The 25,833-nt window shown below is 38.6% G+C and overlaps 1 protein-coding gene across 25 annotated transcripts in view; it reads left to right on the top strand.

The window, feature by feature from the left end:
• The window catches only part of DLG2 (discs large MAGUK scaffold protein 2), a 979,322-nt gene that overhangs the window by 850,632 nt on the left and 102,857 nt on the right, over positions 1 to 25,833 (top strand). Inside the window, exon 1 of one of the 25 annotated variants that reach the window (XM_064409624.1) lies at positions 11,215 to 11,540. The exons of the other annotated variants lie outside the window; for them this stretch is intronic. The gene's annotated coding sequence lies outside the window, so the exon portion shown is untranslated. Of the gene's footprint in view, positions 1 to 11,214; positions 11,541 to 25,833 lie in introns of those variants that run through there. 25 annotated transcript variants of the gene reach the window in all.

Here is a 25,833-nt window from a genome sequence, read left to right as displayed (position 1 = left end):
TTTTATAATGAAAATTACGTATTCGATATTTACCTTTACTTCCCAATACTTTCTGCCCTTGTTGGCAAGTGTACTCTTTCTATGAACCAATCCACACATGCCAACATCATCCTGAACATGGATGCCAAGGAGAAGAAAGAAGAAGGACGGGGCACGCCCAAATTCCTCCATCTTGGGACTCCTGATCCATGTACAGAATTCTAGACCCCCCTGTACAATACATAAAACCCCCCTGTACAGTGCATTCTAACTTAAGTTCTAACAAGTGAATAACATCCCCTCACCATTCAGACATGAAATTCTCTCATCTCCTCACCTTCAGGTGTCATTTCTTTAAAAGGATCAAAGTCAAGCCACCAGGTACTTTTGGCAACATTCCAGGGCCTCCAAGCCCCCCAAGGGTTGTCTCGGTAGCTCTGGACATCCGGAGTGATGTACTGAGTTCCCACATACATAGATTTCTATATTTTTAATTAATGCATCTTTTTTGCAGTTTTTAATATATGCTATCAATCAGTTTCATGAACTGTGGGGAAATAAAACCAGCTTAATAAAGCCGAAGGAACAAAATGGCACTTTTTAACCTAAAATCCACCTTTCTTCCCAGTGCCAATGTGCTTTTGAGAACAGTTGTTAGGAAATGAGTTGCATTCTCTAATTGTTCTTGTGCTTCTGTATGGAACAGACCTGCCATGAATAACCTGCTCATGCAGGCACACGCCAATCCATTTCCCTTCTGGGAATTACTTTCTCCACTTCTAGAGCACTTTATCAGCAGAACTGTTTGTGATGTCTTCCTGAGGCACAGCATCCCATTGCTGGGCTGGAGAAGAATAGAAGCAGCAGAGCAACCAGATAACCCCCATGTTTCCTGTAAGAGGAGTTCATTTTTAGTGATGATGGCAAAGGAGACCAAAAAGTCAGAGAGGGAGATAGAAAGCTTGCATAAAATATATTGAGAGATTGCCTGTTGATTCTCTTCCTTTCTCATGTATATGCAATTGAGGTTGATTTGTGTTTGCCAAGATAGTTAGGATTTGTATAGATACCTGGACTAAAATAGCTGAGTAACTGTGCTGAATCTTCGTCATCCCATTCTAAAGCCCCAAATATGGGATAATCTATTTTGGTTTGGGTTTCTTTTTTCTCTTGCAGCAGCAGCATTTGTATGTTAAGCCAGAGAAATCAAGACAAAATAAGCAAAAACAAATTATGAAAGTTCAACTGTGGGACTTTATTTGTCACATATACTCCATTATAAAAATATTTATTGATTTTAGGTAGGATACTTGTCATGTAATAGGAGAAATTGTTCATTAACGATGCTGCATCTGGGTATTCTCAACAGACACTGTTTCCATGTGGCAGAGGGGAAAAAAATAGCAAAGAAATGAACACCTGCTCTACTTATTTGTCCTTCATGCTAAGAGTAAAGGGAAGATGTTTTGGTAGGGTACATTTTGGTAAGATACATTTTGTTAGGATGTTATGATTTTGCCAGGATAGTCCAGGTGAGTTTCTGGATCCTCTCCAGCTCTGTTTTAGGTTGATACCTAAAATCTTTAGGCCACACTGTTGCAAAGGTTTTGTCTTTTGATATTAGGCAACATGATGAGCTCCCTCCCAGGCTGTTGGAAGAACTGTATGCATAATAATTGTCATTTTTCTCCCCTCATGTGTTAGCATGAATTTGCAGAGGTGAAGTATCTCTTTGCAGGATTAGATCCATGAGCCTTTCGTCAGGTTCCATCTGGATTTACCAAGTAGACTGTAAAATTATTCTAATCCTAATAATGCTCAGTACAGGACATGCCTTCACATAGCAGGTTGCCTTTCAAGTGTAATTAAAGAGTCCTCAGATGTAGAAAATAATGTGAAACATTATTTAGATTTCAGAAGTCATAACATTTATCACAAAGATAAAACAAGCCAATAGTTTAAATTAATATGGACATTTCCAGTAAGATTATTTTTTTAAAAAATTAGTAGCTTTTCAAAACTGTGTTTTCTCAGCTGTCAATTTCTGACCTTGGTGATTATATACCATATAATGACATTTTGCTTCCTGAGTACAATATTAAGGACTAATCTGAGTTTTGAAATGGCTTGTCCCTCTGTCATTTCTCTTTATAGCATATACTCTTAAATTTTAATGCACTGAATATAAGCTATGCCTTTTTTATAACTACTATTACATGAGAAGGAGGATTTTCGTTTGGTTGGAAAGATTAAAAATAATTTCTGGCTACAACATTCAATCTAACAGTTGGTGTTTCATGCACACAGGAAGCTGTTAAATTTATTCACCAGGTGTAAAAGGGAAGGTAAAGAAAATCAATCATTTGAAGGGAGCACTGTGTTGAATTAATGTATATTAGGACCCCAAATGGATTTAATTCTTCCAGAAAAAAAAAGAAAAAAAAAAGAAACAAAAGAAAAAAAGAGGCCTGAGTTTCTGGTAGTTTAATTCAAAGAAAGACCTTGAAGTCACCTCATTAATATTAGCATGTTACATTTTAACATACATTGTTTTCATATATTTAATTGATTTTTTCCTAATTTTCTGTAAGTCTTCTTAAGTCAAGAAGTTTGTCATTTAAAACCAGACATTAGAAAATTAACTGCAAACCAAGCAGGATATTAAACTCCTTTCTTCATCCTATATAATATGGGTATAGAAATATGTTACAGGCGTAATTGTGATATGACATTCAAATTTATGCCTCTTTGGTTTCTGAGAAAAGCCAAACACACACTTCAGCAATTGTACAAGAAACATGCATATATAATTGAACAATTCATCTAGGCTTGTAATAATTTGCATTTAACTTCCATCAAATGTCTGGGTAAACTTATTGTTATTAATATTTCTATAATTAATATATTTCATAGAAATGTTTGCACAAGAAATGTAGTGCTAATATTTACACCTTACCAGCCAAGAAAACAAGAAATATTATATGGTTATGCAAAAGTCATACTGTAAATACTGTCAGTATAATGTACATCAATCATATGCAGGCAGAGAGCATCTACTACCTCCCATGTGATCATTAATTTGTGAAAACAGCAAAAAAAGTCATAAAAAACCTTTAAAATAACAGAGAAGAAACCATGTATTCACTACAAATTATTTGCCCTGCTTTGCTGGTTGATCATACTCAGAAAGGCTTTACCTACTTGTCTCTTCTTTTTATCAGGATATAGGTAGTGTAGTCAAAATATACACACAGGATTTGAATTTTTCATCCTCCTAAAATTCTCTGTTAATTCAGTGGGAAAGAGTAGTCCCATAGGATGCTTACTGTGAAGTAAAGTAATTAAATCTACTGGTAGAAAGCAAAAGGATCTTTTCCCCCTTGTAAATTTCTATGCAGGCTAACTAATTTTTGCATGCCCAGAACTCTGATGATACTTTCAGGGCCATGGTTTTCAATACTCTCTAGCACAATGCCAGGATTTCCATGGGTCACGCGTTGCCAAGACACATCCCGTCTATGAAGATACACAGCTGACTACAGTCTCCACAGGGAGTCATCCTCCCAACTGCCCTGTCCTTTTACGGTGTACTGTACACAAGGTTTTGTCTGTAAGGGTCATATTGTCTCCTTCAAAAGTGGCCCATTTTCATCACCTTAATGCATTTTTGTACCTTGTTGTTGAAGTCCTTGTTCGCTACTGGCACAAAGCAGTATGGATTGCCCCGCTTTCAACATCTTCACCTCAGGATCATTTTGTTCTTATTGTTCTCATTCAAGTATGATTATTCTGCCCCCAAAGCACATTTTAACAATGTATTTTCTGAGAAGTTCAGCTGCAGAAGTTCCTTTAATTTCTATCTCTGCTCAGCAACAGTACTTTTATATTGTTTCCTTGTATGTCCCTCAGACTGACATATATTTCTGTTTGCTGTGCAATATTAATATTGAGAGGGCCAATATATTTATTTTTTTCTAGTTGTGGTTAAAAGGGTAAAAAAAAGACTGGAAAAAGTCACTGCTTGGACTCTCCAAGTCTTGCAGAACTGTGTGCTTTGAAAGTGCTTAGGTGGCCCGCAGGATAAATGATTATATACATCATTATTTTTAGTGTATAATCCCAGTCCCTGCATGGAGCAGTGTTGAGCTGAGAAACTGCATCACAGAAGCAGCGTCCATCCCAGGACACACAAAATTCCTACAACAAATGTCCCAAGTTCCCATTTACTGCCATTTGCTCCTGCTTTCCTTTTCCAAGGTGCTCTGCTAAAATAGAAGTTGAGTTGCAAGCACAAGTGAGAGAAAGCCATCAACTGCCCGCTGCTGCTCTTAGCTTTTATCTTTGGCCTTTATTTTCCATATGCTATGTTTAAAATTCTGGTGTTATCTAGCAGAAGGTTGGGCAGAGCACAGGAGTAGACACCTAAATTCAAGTGCTGAAAACTGCACAGCCTCAGTTTTAACACGTACCACCTCTCTATTCAGTTGTTCAGCATTCCTGGATAAACGCTATTTTGTCATTTACGAAATCTTAACAGAATGTTCTTGTTGGATCCACATAGCATGAGTTATTTCTGTAGGGTTTCAATCAGAGATTCTGATACTGTAGTGATAATAAGTATTTATATTTCAACTCCTTTAATTCTTCAGTTCTTCAGTTAAAGGTTTTAGAACACTTTCCCACTCCTAATTAATCCTTACGCTATAAGTAGTTCAAGAACAGATCATCTAATCAGTGTCCTGGTTCTTGGGTCCCTTCAGACAGAATCCTCACCAAAGGGTGGCTTGTCCTTAAGTGCCCAGCTGAGCTCAGACTGTGGAACTTAGTTACCAGGTGTAAATGTGATGGGATGGAAGACATTTCCCTGCTCATGGTTACTGCTGACCTGTAGATGAAGTGTTGTTGCCATTCCCACCTTCAGAATGCCCAGACAGTGTGGGAATACACTGTTCATGACAATCCCCTCAAAGGAAGTTTGCCAGAGAACAAACCATCACCCTAGCTACCCAAAAGGATTTCTGGTGAGCACTGAATTAATTGCCCTAGCATTAGAGCCAAGACAGTAAATCTGCATTTTCAGCAGTCTCATAAACCATGTAAGGCTATGGGTGATTCCTGTGGAGCCAAAAGAGGATATTCTATATCCTAAAAAAGAGTTATTTCTTCATTTCTTTTCAGAGCAATACTTTGCTCTGATGCTGCTGTAATTCCATGTATTATTTCTTGCTGGGAGGTACTTTCTTGGCACATTCACAAGCAATGGCAAAAAAACTGCAGACGTAAATTTGCAAGAATGCTGGCACAGATCTAGCTTGAGTATCACCTGCTGTCCTTCTTTGGCTTGTCTGAATCCTAAACTGCTGTGCATGTTCAGGTTCCAGGAGCAGCATAACCGTGGAGTTCAGTATGAGTAGGTTAAATTCACTCGCGATGTCATCTAAGCTACTTCATTTGGAGCTTGTATCTCTACACTGCTCTGCCATCTGCATTGTAGTTAGTCATCCAGGCTTCAGATTTTCTTTCCTGAAAGAAAACTGTAGGAGGGGAAAACTTGATCTGAGAGTGCATGCGTGCGTACTGATCCCTGTGCTAGCTCTTTGTCACAATCAGTGCAGGAGGCATCCTCAGGCAATGCCGCTTATTTTTTCCAATCTACCACAAATGCAGGCCTGAATTTCACTGTTTCCTCATGAAGACTGTTTTGTGTGTTTGCTTCCCTTGCCATGGACAGCCCCTTGCAGTGCTGTCACAGGACTCTCCAACAAAGCAGCTCTGCTTTCTCCACCACACACACTCTGCCTCTTGTGCTGTGCTCCCTGCAGCTACCAGGAAAGAGAGTGCAGCCAGGTGGGGATCAGTCTCTTCTTCCATGTAACAAGTGATAGGACAAGAGGAAATGGCCTCAAGTTGCATCAGGGGAAGTTAAATATTAGGAAACTTTTTTTTGCTAAATGTGGTCAGGCACTGGAACAGGCTAAGGAAATGGTGCAATTACTATTCCTGGAAGTGTTGAAAAAACATGTATGTGTGCTGCTTGGGGGTATGGTTTGATGGTAGACTCGGCAGTGCTGGGTTAATGCTTCAACTCCATGATCGTAAAGGCCTTTTCCATCTGTATTCTGTGTTTTTTACTGTAATGTCTGTAGAGCTGTTGCTTTCTCCATGTGTCAGTTCTTGCTGTAGGTAACGTGAAGGACTATGCCAAGCTGACAGATTTTCATCACCATCCTCAGAGGAGTCAAGTGTATCATTCCTGTGCTGTACTTCTTCCCAAATCAGCCACCTACTCCTCCCACCACAGAGTGCACGCAGAGTTAAACTGCGAATCCAAGGAGGATCTTCATGGCTCCACCATTCTTTGCCATCCAAAGCTGTTAACTCATTTGCTTCCTGCATTAGGCTTACAAGGAGCTGCCTGTGGGACCTTCTGTTTGTGTAAAAGATGTGTCAAAGATGCTTGTCGGGTGTGCTACTACATTTAAACTTTTAGCTAGTAGAAAGTGTATCTTTAGCTATTTTTTTCAGCTCATAGAGCTATTAAGTCCTTTATGATTTGTTTTGGATTTGAATATGAAGCTTCAGAAAAATTTAACTAATTTAAAAGGGAATAGCAAAAGCAGACTCAAGGTTCAATGGAAAACAAAAGTCAGAAAGGAAAACACCAAAAAAATGCAAACTAGTTCTGGATTCTGAACCATCTCCTCCAAGTTTCTCAGTTCTTTTAACCAGCTGAGCTAACCTAAGCCATACAGAAAATAAATATTTTTATGAAATATCAGGCTGTTCCTGTGATATCTGCTGACTTATTAATGGGTTGCCATATTATTCCAGGTTCACAGGGTGCTATAAAAGGCTTTTCAAATCAAATCAAAATATCCAGACAGCCTCTCCAGAGGCTCTAGGGAAAGTGCCATCTGGTCTTCCTCCCTTTTAGCTGCTCTTCTTTATTACTGATAGGATCATTCATATTCTTACGACTCTGAAGCCACCATTAGGAGAGATCAGCTTCTTAACTAGCAAAGCAAGTTCTTGTCATTGCCGTTGATCAACTTAAATTGCTCTCTTGGGCATCTGTTCATTCAGATCTAGCTGAATCCTTTTAAATTCTCTTTTTTCTGTATTTTTTCAAACTCAGTCCTCATTCAGAAGGGGGACTTGAGCTTTCACTCTGCACTTGTAGCAAAAGAGATGTCACTTGAGGAAGGAGAGTATTGTAATGCAGAAAAATATTATTATAGCAATAGCACTTGTACAGTCCTTTGCATCTTCAAAGTCCTGTGCCAGCTAATTTCTAAATTAATCTAAGTATACACTTTTATTCATTTGTACTTATGAGGATTAGTCTTAGGAACTGAAACTATTTAAAAACTGTTCTTATGTGAAATTTCATGTGTGCAACATTGAAAGAAAATTAATTTCTCTATTGCCTTGCTGTGGCAACTAAATTAATTTACATTGTCACTGTTGTTTATTTTGCGGTGTGGGATGTATGTAAGTTACAGCAATGGAATCTGACTCAATGTGTACTATTTTACCATATATTTATAAAAGGATACTTTCTCATTGGATTCAGACCACAGACAATGGAGTAGTTCGTGAAACTTGTAAATCCTCTGTGATCTCAGCTGGAATTAAAAGTTTGATAGATTTCTGTACTCGAAAGGAATGATGATTCTATTTCACCTACTACCCTTCAGAGTGTATAGGCAGGGAAATTCCCTGTAACTAGGGATTGCCTTTATTAAGTGTAATAAAAGGCCTCTACAATTATGCTCAGCTGATTTTGATTAGAAGAAAGGTAGATCTCAGAATTAACTAAACTCATACAGATTTCATGGTAACGCTTAGATTAGGGAGGGAGAGCTAAATTAGTGCCTGTGCTGGGAGGAAGGTGGGATGTGACTTGCAGCCCTTGATGCTCTTTGTCCTAAATGGGGACCAGGATAAGCTGGGCTATTGTAAAGTGATGCAGACTGAGGCAGAGCAGTGGGTTGACCCTGCCATGAAAGAAAAAACACCTGTAAGAAACAAAGTGTTTTTACACCCCCAGATCGTTAGAAAGCTTAGGCTTCTTGTTGTTACTGCTCTTCTGGATGATATTATCTGATAACTATCCAGTCCTTTTTTAAATCCTGCTGGGCTCTTTGCTGTAGAGGTACTCTCTGACAGTGCCATCAAAAGGCTATCAGATGAAAGAGTGTAAATCCAGGGTAAAAATGTATCCAGTGTAAGTCTGACAAAAAAAATCAGTAAAGAAATTGAAAATTGCTAAATACAGGACACTGGATAAATACATGTTTAGTTTTCAAGATGGCATTTTAGGCCACATTGCAAGGATTACTCTCCAGAGTTCTGGTCACCCGTACCATCTGGTTTGGCCTGGGAATTATCTTATCTCTGTTGGTGCACATTTTGTCTCCTGAAAGTCCGGGTCCACACTGCGGTCATCGTGGAGATCTAGTTTTGCTTCATTGATGTGCAAGTAACCAGTACTAGCTAATTTGTGATATTGATAGTATCTACCTGTAGTTATTTTTAATTTGAAGTTACCTTTGCTTCTTCTGCTCTTGTTATTCAGCTGAATGCCCTGATTTTTCCCCAGTGATCTGTGTGCTCACTTTAGACAGCAAATGAGATATCCATGATATGTAGTCAATATGGTCTATGTGATTATGGAAGAAAGAAGTAATGTTTTGGTAGCAAATGGGAACACTATTGTCTTCTTGTTTTTTTGGGGTTTTTTTTCATTTTTAGATCATTTCTATTTTGCAGCTTGAAGCAAAAACATCAGAGTCAATACCAAATGTGTTTGTTACAAATGCCTTAAAAATATACACTCTATATATATATATGTAGGTATTCAGAAATCTGGCAGCCATATGGGATTTTCACACACCTGTCAGTGGAGTGAATGTGTTTGAATGTGAAATCTCACATTCTGCACCAGAGTGTAATAACAGAGTCCCAAGGACATGGGTCGCGTGTTGAGCGTATCAAATCACTTCGAAGGTGGCACTTCTACAGAGCACCACATTGTTGGCTATTATGGCAGTATCAGCTGTATTACCCATGGAAAGGTAACATGGAAGCCAGGAAAACTAATTAAAAATTGCAAGTGTGAAACAGGATAGCAATTTCTCTTGGAATGGTGGATCTTATGTAATGCCGCAGACTCTGGTTTATGTATGCCACCTACACACAGCTATGAAATATTGCCGTGGCTTACATTAGTGAGATATTGGTCACTTTTACAAACATTTTCTTCAGTAAGTTGGAGCTGAATTATAGCAGGAATGTTATGTTGGTCAAGGACATTCAACCGTGCATTGCTTGTGTCTTATTCATGTGGCAGCAAATTGTTATAAGGCAGTGTCATGTTTACACAGATCCTTGGGAAGCCTCTTAGAGTCTGAATGGTTAAGGCAAAACAAAAAAGAAAATAGGGCACTCTGGCACATATGGTTTGAAACTGTCTTTTATAAAAAATAGGTCAGAAAACCCTAATTAGTACACAAGACAACAAACTGTTGTAATCAGGCCATTTTAGGGAACCTCCATGATGTGCAGATGAAATATGTAAGCCCCTGAGAACAGAATTTGGCTCTAAAAGGCAAATCCAGTAGCACAAACTTATTTTTCTTTTTTTTTCCCTACTTCTTAATGAGCCAGGGTTTATAATTTGGAATACTTTCTGCACATAGTGGATTATTCTTGGTCAGCATCACTGGAGAATCCAGATATTGGATCTCAGCTGTCCTTTCCTCTGAGAAAGACAGAGACATTAAAACCATTACTCTGATTAAATCCTGATATGTCTCCCCTACATTCTGCCACTCAACTCTATAGAGCTTTTCCTTCATACAGTCTTCTGTAGTAAGAGCCAGCAGCACATGCAGAAACACTGCTCATGCCTCTGGCCTGGAGTGATTTTTTTTTTCTCAGATAGTAAAGGTGCTGAACACAAAGAGACAAATGAGGAATGGGGTGGAACAAGCAGCTGAGAACAGGAGGAATGGGATATATATATATCTATACAGGACTAGCTTTTGCTATGCATGAAATGCAACACCCTGTTCCCACATTGTGACGCACATCAGTCAGTCCAGATGGTGAGAAGGGTTGGGTTTCTGCCTGGGGCTGCCGGCACAGGCATCATTTGCATTCCTCAGCCCAGTTGTTCGTGGAAAAGCATCCAGGCAATGCACAACCACTCACACAACTGTGTGCTCACCTTCCCAAGAACAACATTTCCTCATGGTACCAAAAACTGGGGGAAATGAAAGGAGATGGATTAAGTGTTCAGGTTCCAAATGGAACCCTCTAAGAATCATCACCAGTGATGTAAAAATAAAAAATCCTCTCAAATAAAGTGTTCATTCCCACTCTATCCTCAAACAAATAGCCTTGAGTTTGTGTAAAACACATACAAAATTCCTGGAGCTCAATTCTCAAAGAGCAACTTCTGCTCCTCCATAAAAAAATTGCCATACAAATGCCTTTCCAGTGGCTGATCCCTGGCTGCGTTTTACCATTACCATAACCAGCTTTGCTTGTTAGGGACTAATTCTGAGTGTTAATTTGTGGCATGTGCAACAATTGTGATTTTTATTGCTGTAATTAATCCCATTTGAAAATGTTTAATTGATTGGATTAATGGTAATTAGGTGTTTGGTTCTGTTATTTTGTATCTATATATTGACATTAAAAACTATGCAAGCATATGGGAAAAACAAAGTATTGGAGAAGTGAATAGCATTACAAATACATCCTTATAATTTAGAGGATGATCTTTAAACCTTTCAGTATTTTTAGGAGGATTTTAAAATGGGCACAGAATTTCACCTAACAAGTATATTGCTTTTAACAGTCATTCTGCTTGGAGTAATGCTTTTAGGTTGTCCGTGCTGATGTCCTTGGAATTTGCCTGAATAATTTCTATTCATGATAGTAGAAGTAACGAACCCTGCATTAGTTCGCTAAATGAGAACTGTGTCTTTAAGAAGGGAAGATTTTTATGAAGATTTAGGAAAAAAAAATCGAGAAAATTGTTACCTAGAGGATACTGAAGCTACATTTACTACTGCATTAAGAAATGTTTAAGTGCAGAATTAGCATTGGTAGATGGTTTCTTCTCTGAGTTTTGCCTCTCCCCCAAGTGCCGTTGCTCATTCCACCTTAACAAGGTGCAGTGATTGACAGGTAGAGATGTTGCACAGAGCAGAAGGTGGGAGTGTGCTCTATTGGTTTGTGCTTGTACATCCTGAGCACCAATTACTGTCACTGCTGCCAGCACTGATGTGTTTATCAGGATGAGTTATAGCAGAATATATGTACACAGGCAGTGTGTATGCTGGATGACCACCCCCTGTGATGTAAAATATGAGAGTCTGGGAGCTACCGTTTTATAATTCATCAGGTTCAGCAGCTGAATGTTGTTGGTTGGCTTAGTTATAAAGGCAAGTGTGAACCGAACAGCAGACAGGAGCATCTTGCATTGAGAGTCCTGCAAAGCTGCATTTGGTGACTGGGCTCCGCTTTTGTTCAAGTGAATTCAGTCCTCGGTGAGTGATGGGGGTTCTGTCGAGCTAAAGCTGTTATTATATAAGCTGGGGAAACCTGCCTGCTAGTTTAATGTGTATTTTGCTGCTGGAAGTCCTTGTCTGTGGTTGTTTTTAGATTTTGCAATATTTTCAGTTGTGTACGTTACTGGCACAAAATGAGATGAAAAGAAAAATGCAATGATGAATTATTCACCATCGTGCTGCGAGGATCTCTTTCCTAGCTAAAGTTACTTTCCTTTAGTGAGTGTGTTGGGGGTTCAAAGAAGCTTCAAACCCGCAAATCTACCTGTCATTAAATTGCTTTTATTAGCACTTAAAGAGAATGATGGTTGTGGCTTTTGTAACAAGAGGAAGGAAAATAATAAACAAATATCAGAATCATTTACAAATTCTTTTTGTACATGTGGCTTTTCAGATGCAGCATTAAATCTTTTATGTGCAGTGAGGGGCTGCAAAGAATTTGAATTGTAGAGCTTTTTAATTAGATCCTCAGTAAATCGGTAGCTTCTTTCTGGTTTTGTGGTAATATGCTTAGTATCACATTAAAATGAATGATTCCCCATCTTGCATAACAACAGTGCTGAAATATGTTTAAGATGAAAGGCAAAGAGAGACTTTGAAACAAACTGTAGAAACATGCTATAGCAGAGCTATGCACAGAAAGATATATTTCCTATAGCATCTGCATGACTTTTTGGATTTCACCAGCTTTAGATTCTTTGCTCTAATTATCACTTGCTTTTTTTTGACCTCTGTATCTTTTCAAGCAAGCTCCGTTATTATGTCAACATTATCTTGCCAGTAACCTTTAAAAATCAGTAAGCCTACAATTTTTTTGTTGGTTTAATCAGAAAGGAATTGAAAAGCAGAATTTATAGAACTGAAATATTAAGATTGCCATATAATACCTATATGTCTCCCCAGGAGAGGGAAGTAGTCACGAGTAACAATTTTACTTTTTCTTTTATTAGCAGCTGTATTATAGTCATTGCTTTTGTCTCATTGTACCCAGTTTGGGGTTGTTTTTTCATTCTCTGTGGGTTGGAGAAGCAAGTTTATTATATCTAAATATCAAGAGAGCTTGGCAGAACAGCACCTGTTGTCTTATTGCTGTATTATTAGTACCTGGAGGGAGATGCTCTCTTCCAGAGACGTCTCACCTGGTATCACTCCAAATTGTTTACTCTGTAGTGATTTAGACTTGTATCCTGACTTCTCACTTAGAAATAATTCGTTCAATGAGTTATATGTGAAGCATCAAAGCTGCAGGACTGATCCTGGTTGAATTAATAAGGTATCTCATTTTAGTATCAATTTTTATTTAAAGAGAAAGGCTATTGGCAAAGTGGCCTTTCCCACTGACTTACTTTGCTTAGCAGATTTGCACTTACTTTTTATAAATCATAAATTTGAAAAGAGCAGAATTTTTTTGGTGACAATTATTTCCTGGCAGCCTAACAGACTAGAACCTATTTCTAGGAAAGAGTGTATACCTTTGTCAGCATTACTTTATTTAAGAGTATTGCACTGCTTCTTAAGCATTCAGATCTATTTTCAGTGACCCCTGTGCCAGCAAATGGGTTTCTTGAAGTGTGAGCTTCTGGCTTTGCAAGTTCTCCTCCTTTCAGAAATCTGTGATACTGCATCCATCTGTCTAGGCATTTATATTGCATGCATCACAATGGTGTAATCTCAGCAATATGAACATTAACCATGTAAATGTATGTACTGTAACTTAGGAAGTATAAATTAGGACAGGAAAAGCAACCCTAAAAGGAGAAAGTTATGATATGGGCATATGGGCTTTTGTGGGAACCAGAGATCCAGACTCGCTATTTGTTATTACACAATAAATAAAGCTGACAACTAATTCAGTCTCCAGGCAATGGTATGGAGGCTTGGGCACAGATGAGACCAGCTTCTCCAAGTTCACTCCAAACAAGATAAGGAAATAGCCAGAGGATGTGGCAAAAATCCCATTTTATCCTGGGTGCATGCCTACTGCTCCTTTGTGGTCATATCCCAGGAGGGATGCTGAAAGAAAAACAGAGACTGAGAATTGTATTTCACATCATTTCAATCTGGAGGAAACAGATGTTTTATCTGGGCATTAGTTTGGTGCTGTGATCCATGCCTCCCACCTGGCAGTAAGCAGCAGCAGTGCTCTCCATGGAGCGCTGTGTCTTAAATGCCCTTAGGGCTGGTCCAGGAAGCAGCCATCCCTGTTGTTAGTGCTACATCCTGCTGGAAACACTCTGCACCACAGCTCCAAGAGTGTGTTGGCTTCCTGACCATTTCTGGATAGAGGAAATATTTTAGGATTGATGCATAGCACTCTTAAGTAGCAGAAATGTGCTCTCCAAGAGGAATCTTGGTCTGCTTCTGCCTTTTGGTTACAGATTAAACCAACCCACATTATCTTTTGTATAAAATATAGATGCCCAGGAAAAATATCTTAGATAAAAGTCCTGAGCTTAGGAATTGATCTTTGTATCTTTTTCCTTTAGTCTGAAATACCTCCTGTTTACCGACCTTCAGGTTTACTGTTAAGTCTCATGGCAACTTGTGGTCAACATTTTTGACAAAATTGATTATTGGATAAGCCAGCATTAGTTTTTGGAGAGTTATTTTTTGGTTTGCAGTAAATACAGCTAATGTGTGACTGTACTCCTTGTGTAAAAAGTGATTGGAGATGGCAGCAGGGGTGTGTAAACTCGCAAGTTTGTATGCCTGATACACTTCTGTTTTGCTCTTTCAAGCACACAGTACACAAACCATGCTTTCAAACAGAGCAAGACATTTATAATATTGAGTCTTGAGCACAGAAACATCTAATGCATAAAATTGAAAGCTGTTAACTATATATTAACTCTTACTTTTTGTTGAAGAGACTGATAAAGTGACACTGCTATTTTTAAGAATTCTCAGGTTTTAATTCAGTATTCAAGATGGATGTGAAACAAAGCTGTACAGACACTGGCAATGATAATGATGGGCTTTCAAGGAGAGGCCCTTCACTGGAAAAATGGGTGAAATGATCGGTTAGCCATGTGGTATCCTCAGTGTTGGGAATAGCCAATACAACTTTATGGAAGGGAAGAGATAGAACATAGTAAAGGATGACAGTGTGTCAGTGGAAAGCAGTAGAGGTTTTTGTATATCCAGAAAACTAGGGAGAGAAAATCCATTTTAAAGGACTATCAAATACTCAGTGCATTACAGGAATAAATTTGACAACTGAAGCAGAGAGAGAGCTTGTTCATAAACACAGCATGCCCTTTGATGTTGGTCTGCTCTTTGTGCTGTGAGGGAAATACATGTAAGGTCTAATCCTGCAGAAGAGAATTTGGTTAGATTTTATATGATTTTACAAGCAGGAGGGGATATTCAAGCTATTAAATCCACGAAAAGCTCACTTGTAAGCAAAATACATGTCATATATGCTAAGTTCAGTTTGCTTGTGGATTCAAGTGCTTGGTTTGTTTGGTGGCTCCTGGTGTCTTGGTATCTGGATGCATTGTGCTATTTTAAAGAAAGAGGGGGGGAAAGGAGCTATTAATGTAAGTATTCTTTGCTGGGGGAAAATAGAAAACAAGAGCACCTTCCTTGCTGCCAGGTGGACAAACAGATCTCTCAGTCCTTGAAAATCCACAGGTGAAAAGGGTGTGTTCCAGGGTAGTAGAGATGGTTTTGGAGAATTCAGCACCAGAAATCAGTGGGAGCCAGATGTCAGTGAAATAAAACTACACTAATTACCTGTTTTCTGAATGGCATTTAAGGTAGTCTAGATGACCAAAAGCATGAAAAGTGTTCATCAAGAGTCCTTTCCAAGCTCATGTCAGCTTTCTGTGGAGTTTTTCCATGTTTTCAGGGAGCATGCGTGGTCAGGAGGGTGCTGGTTCCTAGAGCTGTGTCTCCACTACAGAGTAGTTACAAGCAATGGAGAAGCTGCCCATAAATAGAGGTGTAGGATTTGACACACATCTGGGATCATCTCTGGCAAAGGCCCTACAGCTTTGAGTCCTGCAGGCAGGACTTGGATATATATCCCAAGAAAGCTGCACTGGAAGTCCCTGTACATTCCTCTAGGTGAACACTTTTCATCTTTTTTTCATCATGACCATGTACAGAAGGAAAAAAAATCTGCTGAGGCCCTCTTATGAAAGTGGACCCAGATGAAGGTAGCAGCTATAATCTCATCAGATTGCAGGCTGAAAGCACTCAGAAATACCTGCAGCTTCTCTGGTCCTCAGTTTTTTGTCCTGCCTGGAATAATTGAAAATGGAGAACGTTTGTCATCCCGCTTGCAGTAAGCCAACAGGAGTGATGCTCCTCTGCAGCAGATTCATTTGTTGAACAGCAGTGGTGTACTCTCTTCTGTCCTGTGCAAAGTTCTAATTAGTGGTTGGTGGCCTAAAGCTTGATAATAATAATATACAAATTTTATTTTGTACCACATGGAAATGCTTATGACATCAACAACTTTCCACTTGGGAATTCCCAATGTGCTCACTCAAAAGTCAGCCTGATAAAGCTGCAGATAGAGTCCTCATTCCCAGAATACTTTTGTAGTGTTAGCAGAAATCTCCTATTATTTTAGCCAGGCAGGAGAGTAATCTGGATTGACAAGAGGTTTTTTAAATCCTGAGAGTTAATGTCATCTTTACATCACACTGGTCAGTGTGTTGTGTTTGAAGAACCTGCAAAGTGGCAGAGTGAGACATGGGCTGTCCCTTCTCATTCATTCCTGTTCTCCTGAGGAGGTATGTCCCGTTCTGGAGACAGCACAAGCCCACCACTCTGTAAGCATGATTTGCAATACTGTTTGTGCTAGATTCTAGGGAAGGAATTAGTGCAGTGGCGTTTGAGCTAAGCAAATGCTAATTTAAGAACCTGGTATTATCCCTTTTGTGTGTGGTAGTAATAGCCTTTAAAATTATAAAATAATAAAGAACTGATTTAACTGTGTTGTGTGCAGCCACATGCTGAAACTGAACGAGTGAGCAAGCCAGGCAGGCTAATCTATGCACTTTATTGTGGGGAGTTTTTGTTTTGGGGTTGTTTGTTTTTTGTTTTTTTTTTTTTCTTCTATTGCTATAAGGAAAATTGTACTCTCAGAAGCATTTCTTGCTGCGTTGAATACTGTGTTCCCCAAGTAGGACAAAATATCCACAGCAGCTAGTGATACTAGTGGTATATAAGTAATTAAATATTACTCGCTGAAGAAAATTTCTACTTTCTTTCCATAAATCTACTTACAAGTTTTAAGAAGGTGTAAACATAAATACAGTAGTACAGTACTTTTCATGCAAATAGTACTTTATTCTCTCTGTATTTATTTACAGTACTGTCAATCTCAGGTTTTTTTATAGGAGTAGATCTTTGACCCTCTCTATCAAAATATTCCTTCTGAAAGGAATCTATTATTCCAGATAGAATAGTAATAATAGGCAAAATCATTATCTGCTCTCAGTGTTCCATGGACTATCCTTCCCTTCTCAGGTGTTTCTGGTACACTTTCCATAGAAAAATGACAGTGCACACTGGCTGCTGCTGGCTTTGGGTTGGGCTGTAGTCTAGAAATGCAAAATAAAATTATTAGGTGAATATTAGGTGAATTCTTAGGTCTTAGGTGAAACTTGGCCATTACCTGTAATGGTCTGTAGTTCTTCTCTTTGAGGTACAACCGCAAGTGTTAAATACTTCACTGAAAAGTACCCATCCAACACAGAAACAAGTTTGAGAGGAGGGAAAAATAGCACTCCTCCATTCTAAACAGGTTTTCTAGGTGTGGCATTAATTTCATTTCACATTTCTTTGTAATTTGTTAGTTAAAAAACATAAAAAATTCTATAGATATTCTAAAATGTTCTTATTTGAATAAAGTGTTTTGTAATACTGAATGCACTTTATGCATTTGCTGTTCATGTTTGGTTTCTTCTACTTCTGTTCAATTTTTATCATCTTTGAATTATAATGGTATCCTGGTCTAGTTGTACAAGATACCTGAAACAGCTTTATAGAGAATCTTGGATATTTTTATGGCAGCAATTACATGTTGGCCTTTTAGGGTAATGTGTTGATATTTGGCACTCAAATGTCTTTATTTGGTTTTCACTCTTTCATGTCTTGCTGCCTGCCCCTGAAACGGGGCATTGTATTCAGTTTTCTCCCATCTTTTCAGAGATGCAAATAAATTCTGCTTTGCTTTTACTGAATTCACTTCAGTGCATAGGTATTGAATGTAGGGATCTGAAGCAGGGAAAGTGCAAGTACTAGAAGCAAGCAGGAAGTACTGCAACTTTCTGTGCAAATTTCTAGTAGAATTACTGTGAAGTGCATCTGTAAATTTTAGTTCAGGATTTTACACCAATCATAAACTAGTCCAGCTTTTGCACTACACTATTCATAAGACTTGAAATTCTACATTTTTCCTCAATTGTTTGAGATGCTTAATATAAAATACGGACTGAAATTTTCTGTTTCAGTTTATTTTTGGTATGCTTGTTTAATAGAAGAAGAATCAAGTTTCATCTATAGATTCTGTTTGTAAACCTGTCAACTAAATCTTAAAATATGTTTGATCAAGAATTATTGATTCATATTTATCATAGGAGGTGCTTTTAAGATTTGAAATATGGGAAGAAAAATTACAAATACTTGTTTTATTTTAAATTAATCAGCTAGCTGGTATGTTTTCCTAGGAATCACGCAATAATAACACTTTTATCTTCTTTCTTTTACTTCTTATACATTTCCCCAGTGAAAGGTTCCCATACCTGAGATCCTGGATTATGCTGAATTTTGGTATATTTATTTTTAAAGTATACATGAAGGTAAAATATAAGTGACATTTTATGTCAATTTGAGGTTCAAAATACCAGAAATACATTTTTTGTTTTGTTTTGGGTTTTTTTTCAGGCTTGTATCCCTAAATATAAATATGTGTTGAAGATGTAGATATATATGGGGAGGGGGGAGAAATCAAAAAACAAAGACATAGATAGACAGAGCTGGAAAACTTCAGTTGTCCAAAACGGTCATTTGAGGGAGGGAGAAAAGAGAAGCAGGAGGAATTAGTGTTAGAATATTTGCTAAAAAATGGTATCCCTACTGGCAAATGCTGAAAAATGGTATCCCTATTGGCAAATTGCATTTTGATTAAAAAGTTGATTTTTCCATGAAGAAACATATCTAATCTACTGGTTTTCTCAGGAAAAAAAAAAAAAAAAGGAGAAAAAAAAAAAGATAGTTGAGTTTATGGAAGTGAATAACTTGAATGCAAATATTGAAGTCAATGAATTTGGTAATGGAAATTGTAAAGGTGTAAGCATTGATGTGGAAACATCCAGAGCCTGATTGGGATCTTTCCTACACCCTTTGCATATAACTAAAAACCTGTAACTCAAAGACTAGCCTGAGAACACAAACGTAGTTAATGTGCCTTAACCTTGGGTTAACATCTGTGAGACCTGACTCAGCCTTTCGTCTTCTGGTGGATATGTCTCTTGCTGACTGTGACTCAAAGTATCTCTTTAGATCTTTCAGACAAAGTTGTAGTTAAATGAATCTGCTCAGCCTGAAGGTCAAGCATGATTTTCATTTAGCCACTGTTCTGTCCTTTGACTTATTTGCAGCACATCTGTAATTGTGACTGACAGCCTTGAGGTGGATACCATAGATGTATGGAGTTTGTACTGAAGTCTGTGAAACACATCAGGATTCTTTTATAAAATTGTAAATTATGTTAACCTGTGATTTGTAAGATCCATCCTCTTTGAGATTAATTACATAAACTGCCATATAAAAATTAATTTAATGTATCATCTTGGGACATCTATTTTGTTGTGAAGCTCCTTCTCAAAGACACATTTCAGACGTTATGACTGAAATTTTTGTTTCAACTTAATTTTTTTTTGTGAGATTGGTTAATGCAGAAAGCAAAGACCACTTGCATGCTGTCAAACTGCATTTGAGAGTATCAGATACGTGACATCTGCCACTGAAGATTATGCCTCAGGGAATTCCCTAAACATTATTTCTGAAATCTGAAATGCAGCCACCTCTGCTGATGAAAGGGGGAAGATGAATGTCAAACATGGCAATATTCTGCATTAGGGGAAAACCAAATGAAAACAATACTCATTTTGTATGAAAATATGTTTGTGGTGTGTGTGTGAATAAATATGGTTTTAAGCACTCACCTAAAAGTTTACAAGCTGCACACATTTCAGTGTATTTAATTCACAAAAATACAGTCCTTAGTTGATTTTCCCTAGGATTTGTATTTGGACTCCACCAACTCCAGGTATTTCAAATATAGATTCTTAGTCATCATCTCTGGTGCTAAATGCCAGCAATTATAAGTACTGGCTGACTCATTTCTATACTCCATGAGTTTTCATGGCTGTTATAAAACTTTGAAAATGCTGACAGACCTGTAGCCATCGTGGGCACTGTCTGTATCAGGGTTCGATATTAAATGTAGCCAGATATTAAACCTTTATATTGCTGTACCCAGTTGTTCAGTAGCACTGTCACCAGGGAGAATAATGCCAGCCGGGGGACATTAATTCAGCTGAGTGTAATCTTTTATTTATTCTAATAATCTTTGCATTCTAAAGGGCTGAAGTTGTTAACTGTACATTATCCTGCCCGTGGGTTTTTCCAGCTCTGTGTTTCTAAGCATAAGAGGAGAAGGAGCTTTGCTTATATGTAACATTTGCATAGCTACAGAGAATTAGAGCTATTGTTTCGCAGACCCACAGAATAGTAAAGGCTGGAAAGTAACTGGATTGTCTGTTTTAAGACCAGTCACTCTAGGGTCAGCAAGGGCAGGTTGCTCTGGGTCATGTAGAGTCAAGTTTTTCTCATCAGTTCTGGAAAACCTGTTCTTCTATCCAATTATCTTTAGAATGAAAAAGTTTTTCCTAATGTTTAAATGGAATTTGCTGTATTTCAGTTTATACCCAGTGCCCCTTGTCCTACTGCTAGGAAGCACTGAGAACCATCTTCTTTAAATCCCTCTGTCAGGAATGTAAACTGGCTAAAATTCTTTATGTATGGCACTACTGTCCTCGCCTGACCAGACCATTCTCTCATGTTTGAGGTATGACCACCAATATGCCTTAATTGTGGCAAGGAGAAGCCAGACTTCTCAAAAGACATGTTAATCCTTCTCAGAATTCTGAGAGTACTCACAGACTCTTCCCAGATATGAGGTCCTGGACATTACAAAATATCATTCTTTCTGTTCAGAATTTAAATTTGACACCACTACTTTCATCCAATACCTTTTCCCTTTTGTTAAGACCTGACAAATCCTTGCTTAGAAGTAAAGTTAACTTTGAAATTCTGGCGGGTAATGAGAATTCTGGGTTTGACTGCTATTCATCCTTCTATATAGATGGTAATTATTTCTGAATCTGCCTGCTGGAAATTAAACAGAATCTCATGCAAACAAAAGAAACCTTTTCTTAATTGGGAGAGTTGCCTACATGGCATAGAGTGTGAAAACAAAAGCACGCTTGCAAAATCTCGTAGCTGGCTTCAGCATTGGGTTCACTGATTAAAGAAAAATCCTCTGTGAATAGGGTATGGCCTATATAAAAGAAGTTAAAACCTCAAATTTGCTTGCATTTGTCAGCGTCCTCTTTAGCAGCCTTTCTACTCCAGAGATTTCCGTTCTTTCCTTTCAGTGTAAGTTGTTCTCATTAAGTTTTGTGATTACAAACAAGGCTTAGCACTATTAAATGACTAGATATTTTTATGGCCAAATGGGATTACTTTGATAATTGGCTCCGATCTGTTGCAGAACTTGTTCTCCTGCACTTGCTGCAGCGACTCTTGTAACATGACAGAAGTACCATCCAACTGACATTTACCATGTCCTTTGATTCTGGACCTCTTCAGGAGTTTGCTTTCTTTTCTGCTACAGGCTGCTTATCACATCCCTTCCAGAATTTTTTATTTCTTTTGACATTGTCCATGCTGGTGACTTCAAAACTGTGTCATGAAATTGTGATGAAGAATGACAAGGCTTAATATAGGGACATCGCCGCACCATTCCATGTGGCCATTTGTTTCCCAGGTCCTCAATCTCAGCCATCATGTAGCCAGGCCAGTTTGTGCTCTTAGGTCAGCCCTCTTTACTCAGGGTTAGTATCTGTGGCAGATTGAGCTTAGGAGAGGTAGACAGAAACCTCCAGCTCTGAAATTACAAGACTCATGGTAGGTATGGTGTCATCCACCAGGAATTATGGCATTTTGGATCCATATTCCTTGATGTTTAACCCCATTATTCCTCATGGTTTAACCCCAGCTGCAAATTAATCCAATACAACTGCTCACTCACTTCCCCTATTCCTTCTTCTTCCCCCAGATCTACATGCTGAACACAATGTGAGGTAGCCTGGGATATTCCTTAGCTCAGGTGGGTCAGCTGTCCCAGCTGTGTCCCCTCCTGCCTCCTTGTGCACACCCAGCCTCCCCACATGGAGTTGGGTGAGAAGCAGCAAAGGACTTGGCTCTGTGCAAACCCTGCTCAGCAGTAATGGAAAAATTCCTGTATTGTTAATGCTGTTCCCGACCAGAATTCAAACCATAGTCCCATACCAGTCACCATGAAGAAAATTACCTCTACCCCTGATAAAACAAGCACAGCTTGCAATGACAGATCCATGTGATATAAGGTGTCTAGCCTGGGATAAGCAGACCAGTCAAGCAAGCAGAGCAGTCAAAAACAAATAAAAACTAAATAGCTTCTTTTCCCTTCTTGTGGACACATGCTGTCTTACAGAACAGAATGGACCAGTGCCAATAGAGTCGCTTTGCATCTACAGGTTTGAGGAGATGCAGAATTCAGAATTGTCTTGGACAGGGCTTTCATGTGCCTTGAAGTGAAGAAAATATTGCTGTCCACATTTGTCCACACAAATATGTAATGAATTAACCTTCCTCACCACTGTTTTGATAAGGCTGCACCGGCAGCAGAACACTTCAGATTAACTCTGGAACTGTGAAGGTTCAGATGTTGCCCTGATGATCCTTACATTTATTTCTTTGGAAAAACTAGCAAACAGCAACTTGGGTTGGTGCTGTTTTTGTAGCTGGGGATTCTGTGATGATGCATTGAAGTAGATACTCAAGAGAAATGGAAATCGGGTTCCTTGTGATACTGTGGAACAGTAAATAAAACTCAGAGATAGTTCCAGTTCCAGAAAGCAGATGCGTAACAAAAAACCAGTGTTACTGTCCCTGCAATCTGACCTAGGGAAAAAAGTCCTCTTTCACCCCAGATATGGTACAACCCACTTTGGCCTTGCTCTTACAATGTCTGTTCATAGTCATAGGATCCAAAAAATGTTTATAAGTAAATGTTTATCAAAATTAATCATGAATGTAGAAGTTATGGGGTCTGAAATCATTTTTGATAACCATATCCCCAGAAGTGTTCTCTGTAGCTCTGAGAAGAGGATGCTTCTGTATTTGGAAATCCTGAAGTGGTGAATTTGTCAGAAAGTCAGGATTAGCTTGTAACAACTAAACCACCACTCTCTATGCCAGGGATACTTCAGTGGCTTTGAAAGCTTTACTTGATTAAAATACATTCAGTAAAGTCTTTTCTGTAATGACTGAAAGGTGCCACAGAGTGCTCATAAAACCTTGAATCATCTGTGTATGTTTTCAACTGGCATTATTTTGAGTGTAAGAAAAACCATGCATTTTTGTAGCAGCTTGACAGGCTGGGGACTAATGCATGCACGATACTTCTGTGCCTGTGCTCTGATTTATTTGGAGCAGGGCATGTTTATGGCAGTGCTTCTCTTAACTAGCCAGGAGCATAATCCTGCCAAGTTCTGTTGTCAGTCTGATGGTAAAAATAATGTCAATAGTAATCAGTCACTGCCCAATTTCATCCCTCCTGCCTTCTTTTCTCCCAAGGGTAGCCACTGTCAGGTAATGCACATTGCCAGTTTTGCTCCAGTCTTGGAGGAAAAGGATTTTCCCTCACCACTCTCCTTTAGCAGGATGTGACCATTGCCCACACTGCTCTTTAATCTCCTACAGAAAATACTTTTTTTTTTTTTTAAGTCTACCTAACAAGCAGCCAACTGTTTGGATAAATGTCATGCTTAGCCTGACATTTCTTGCTGCTAGTCCCTGGATAGCCCAGTGAGCAGGGACTGCAGCCCAGAGGGTAATGGGGAAAGACATGCAAAGGTCATTGTGATTATAGTCAAGGAGATACTTTAAAGCAGAATATGAATATAAAACCTTGTAGTGGCTGGCATGCAAATTAAAATGTAAATAAGGTTGACAAGCTTTCCAGCAAGACATCAAACTGCCAAAGGGCAAATCTGTCTTCTCCAGGCCTTTTCTGCCCTTTGTGAGCACACTGCAGCTGTTTCCTCAGCCAGCAACAATAGTAACCTCTAGGGGAAGGAGGAATAGGAAAGGCATAGTGATTCTTAGCAGCTGTCACATTTGCAATGGTTTCTCTTCAGAGTATTTCATAATCCTTTTTTCAGGTTACTTGCCTTAGAAATTTAGGTTATGCAAGCACTAGAAATGAATAAACAAAAGGATGTATATAAACATGGACAAGCTTTCACATCAGTCTTAGAGCTATGAAATTCTTACAAGCTTCATAAAAACAGGGTAATTGTGAGAGGCTATTCCACTTTGTTGGCATAATTAGATAGCGAAGAAATGGAGAAAGATGAGGGGAGAAAAGAGAAATAGAGTCCCTGATACAGGTCCTTCACTGAATTGTATTTAAACTGTAGCAGAAAGTAGAAAAGGTTGATGGGGGTGAGAGAGGCTTTTGAAGATGAAGAAGCTGAGGTAGAAGTCACAAGATAAGAAGTCTTACAATTCTCAGAATAGATTCACCTTCAGCATCCTGGTATCAGAGAGAGATGTAAGTTCTTATTGTTGTTATTTTTATTATTATTGCTTTGAGAATTCTGCTTCAATTCAGTTTTGTTTTGTTTTCAACGAGATGTTTAATTATTTCTGTTTTAGCATCTGGCAGAAATTCACAAGTGTATGTTTAAAAACAGATGTGCATTTATCCAGCAGCATCCGTTCCCAGTCTTTGAAGGGTGCTGCCCTCCTTTGCCTTCAGACCAGCCACTTGGCATGTCCTGCACAGCAATGCCAGCTGCATGGCAGACCTCTCCAAAGCTGAATTTTGTTTTCCTTTGTCAGTGCATGACACTAGCTCCCTGTTGGGATGCTTTTAGAGGCCTCCTGTGCCAGCCATCTCCAAACAGGAATGGTTTGCTGCAGTCATAGTGTCTGCAAATGTCTCATTACAATCAATTTAAATGCTTCAGTTCCACTGAGAGCTAATAACACATGAAAGTCAAACTAGGCTCATAATTTCAAAGACACATATTTTTTTTTGTAATGAACAGAAGTATTATGCCCCCTTGAAAGTTTTTTATAAAATATTCTAAAGCTGTATTTGCAGTGTCATTAGGACTTCATATGGGTCTTCTAAGCTTGAAGTAGCAAGATAATCTTTGTTTTCTGTTTACCTTTAAGAAAATAACAAAACTTTATTTTTGTCCTTTGCAATTTTACACATTTACAATTCCTTTTTCAATAGAATTAAAAAATTGAGTTGTATAAACCAATGTGATTTACTTAGCTTCCAGAGAGCTTGGCATCACATTTTAGAGAAAAAAGAGGTAGTTTCACTGCCCTGTGTTCACTTTATTGTATTCTCCCCCAGCGCAGCTTCCCTTCACTTGATTTTCACCTAAGTGGCCTTGTGAAAAGGAAAATTAAAATAATGGTAGCAAAATGCACCTAAAATCACCATGGGCCACTCTTCAGATGGATATTTGATGTAAGAATGGACACAAATTGGACCAAACAAGCTCATTGCCTGGAAGAAGTTAGGGAAACAAATAAAGCAGGCAAACAAGCAAACAAACAAAAACATTCATAACTATAAAAAGGAGAATGAAATTTACATGGTTCTTAAACAGTTCATGACCCTGCCAGATCTGCAGGGGGTAGGACACTGAGGGCTCAGGGAAAGAGACAAAAGAGAAGTGATGCTGAAGAGAAGGAGAAGAAAGCAGGCTTGTGTATTCTTTAAAAACTATTTTACAGGTAATTTATGAGGAATGGTGGAGAGGTGAGGCCGATGACTGAAAGGAAAGAAATGGGGAGATTAACCCCTCTGGCAGGCAAACAACGCGGCACAGGGCACACTGACACATGCTGGGCAGCTTGCAAGTGGAGAAGAACTGTTGCTCACCAGCCCCTGTGTACTGAG

The sequence above is a fragment of the Passer domesticus genome, chromosome 2 (assembly GCF_036417665.1).
Source record: "Passer domesticus isolate bPasDom1 chromosome 2, bPasDom1.hap1, whole genome shotgun sequence".
NCBI classification, from domain to species: domain Eukaryota; kingdom Metazoa; phylum Chordata; class Aves; order Passeriformes; family Passeridae; genus Passer; species Passer domesticus.
This window is presented reverse-complemented; position numbering and strand designations above follow the sequence as displayed.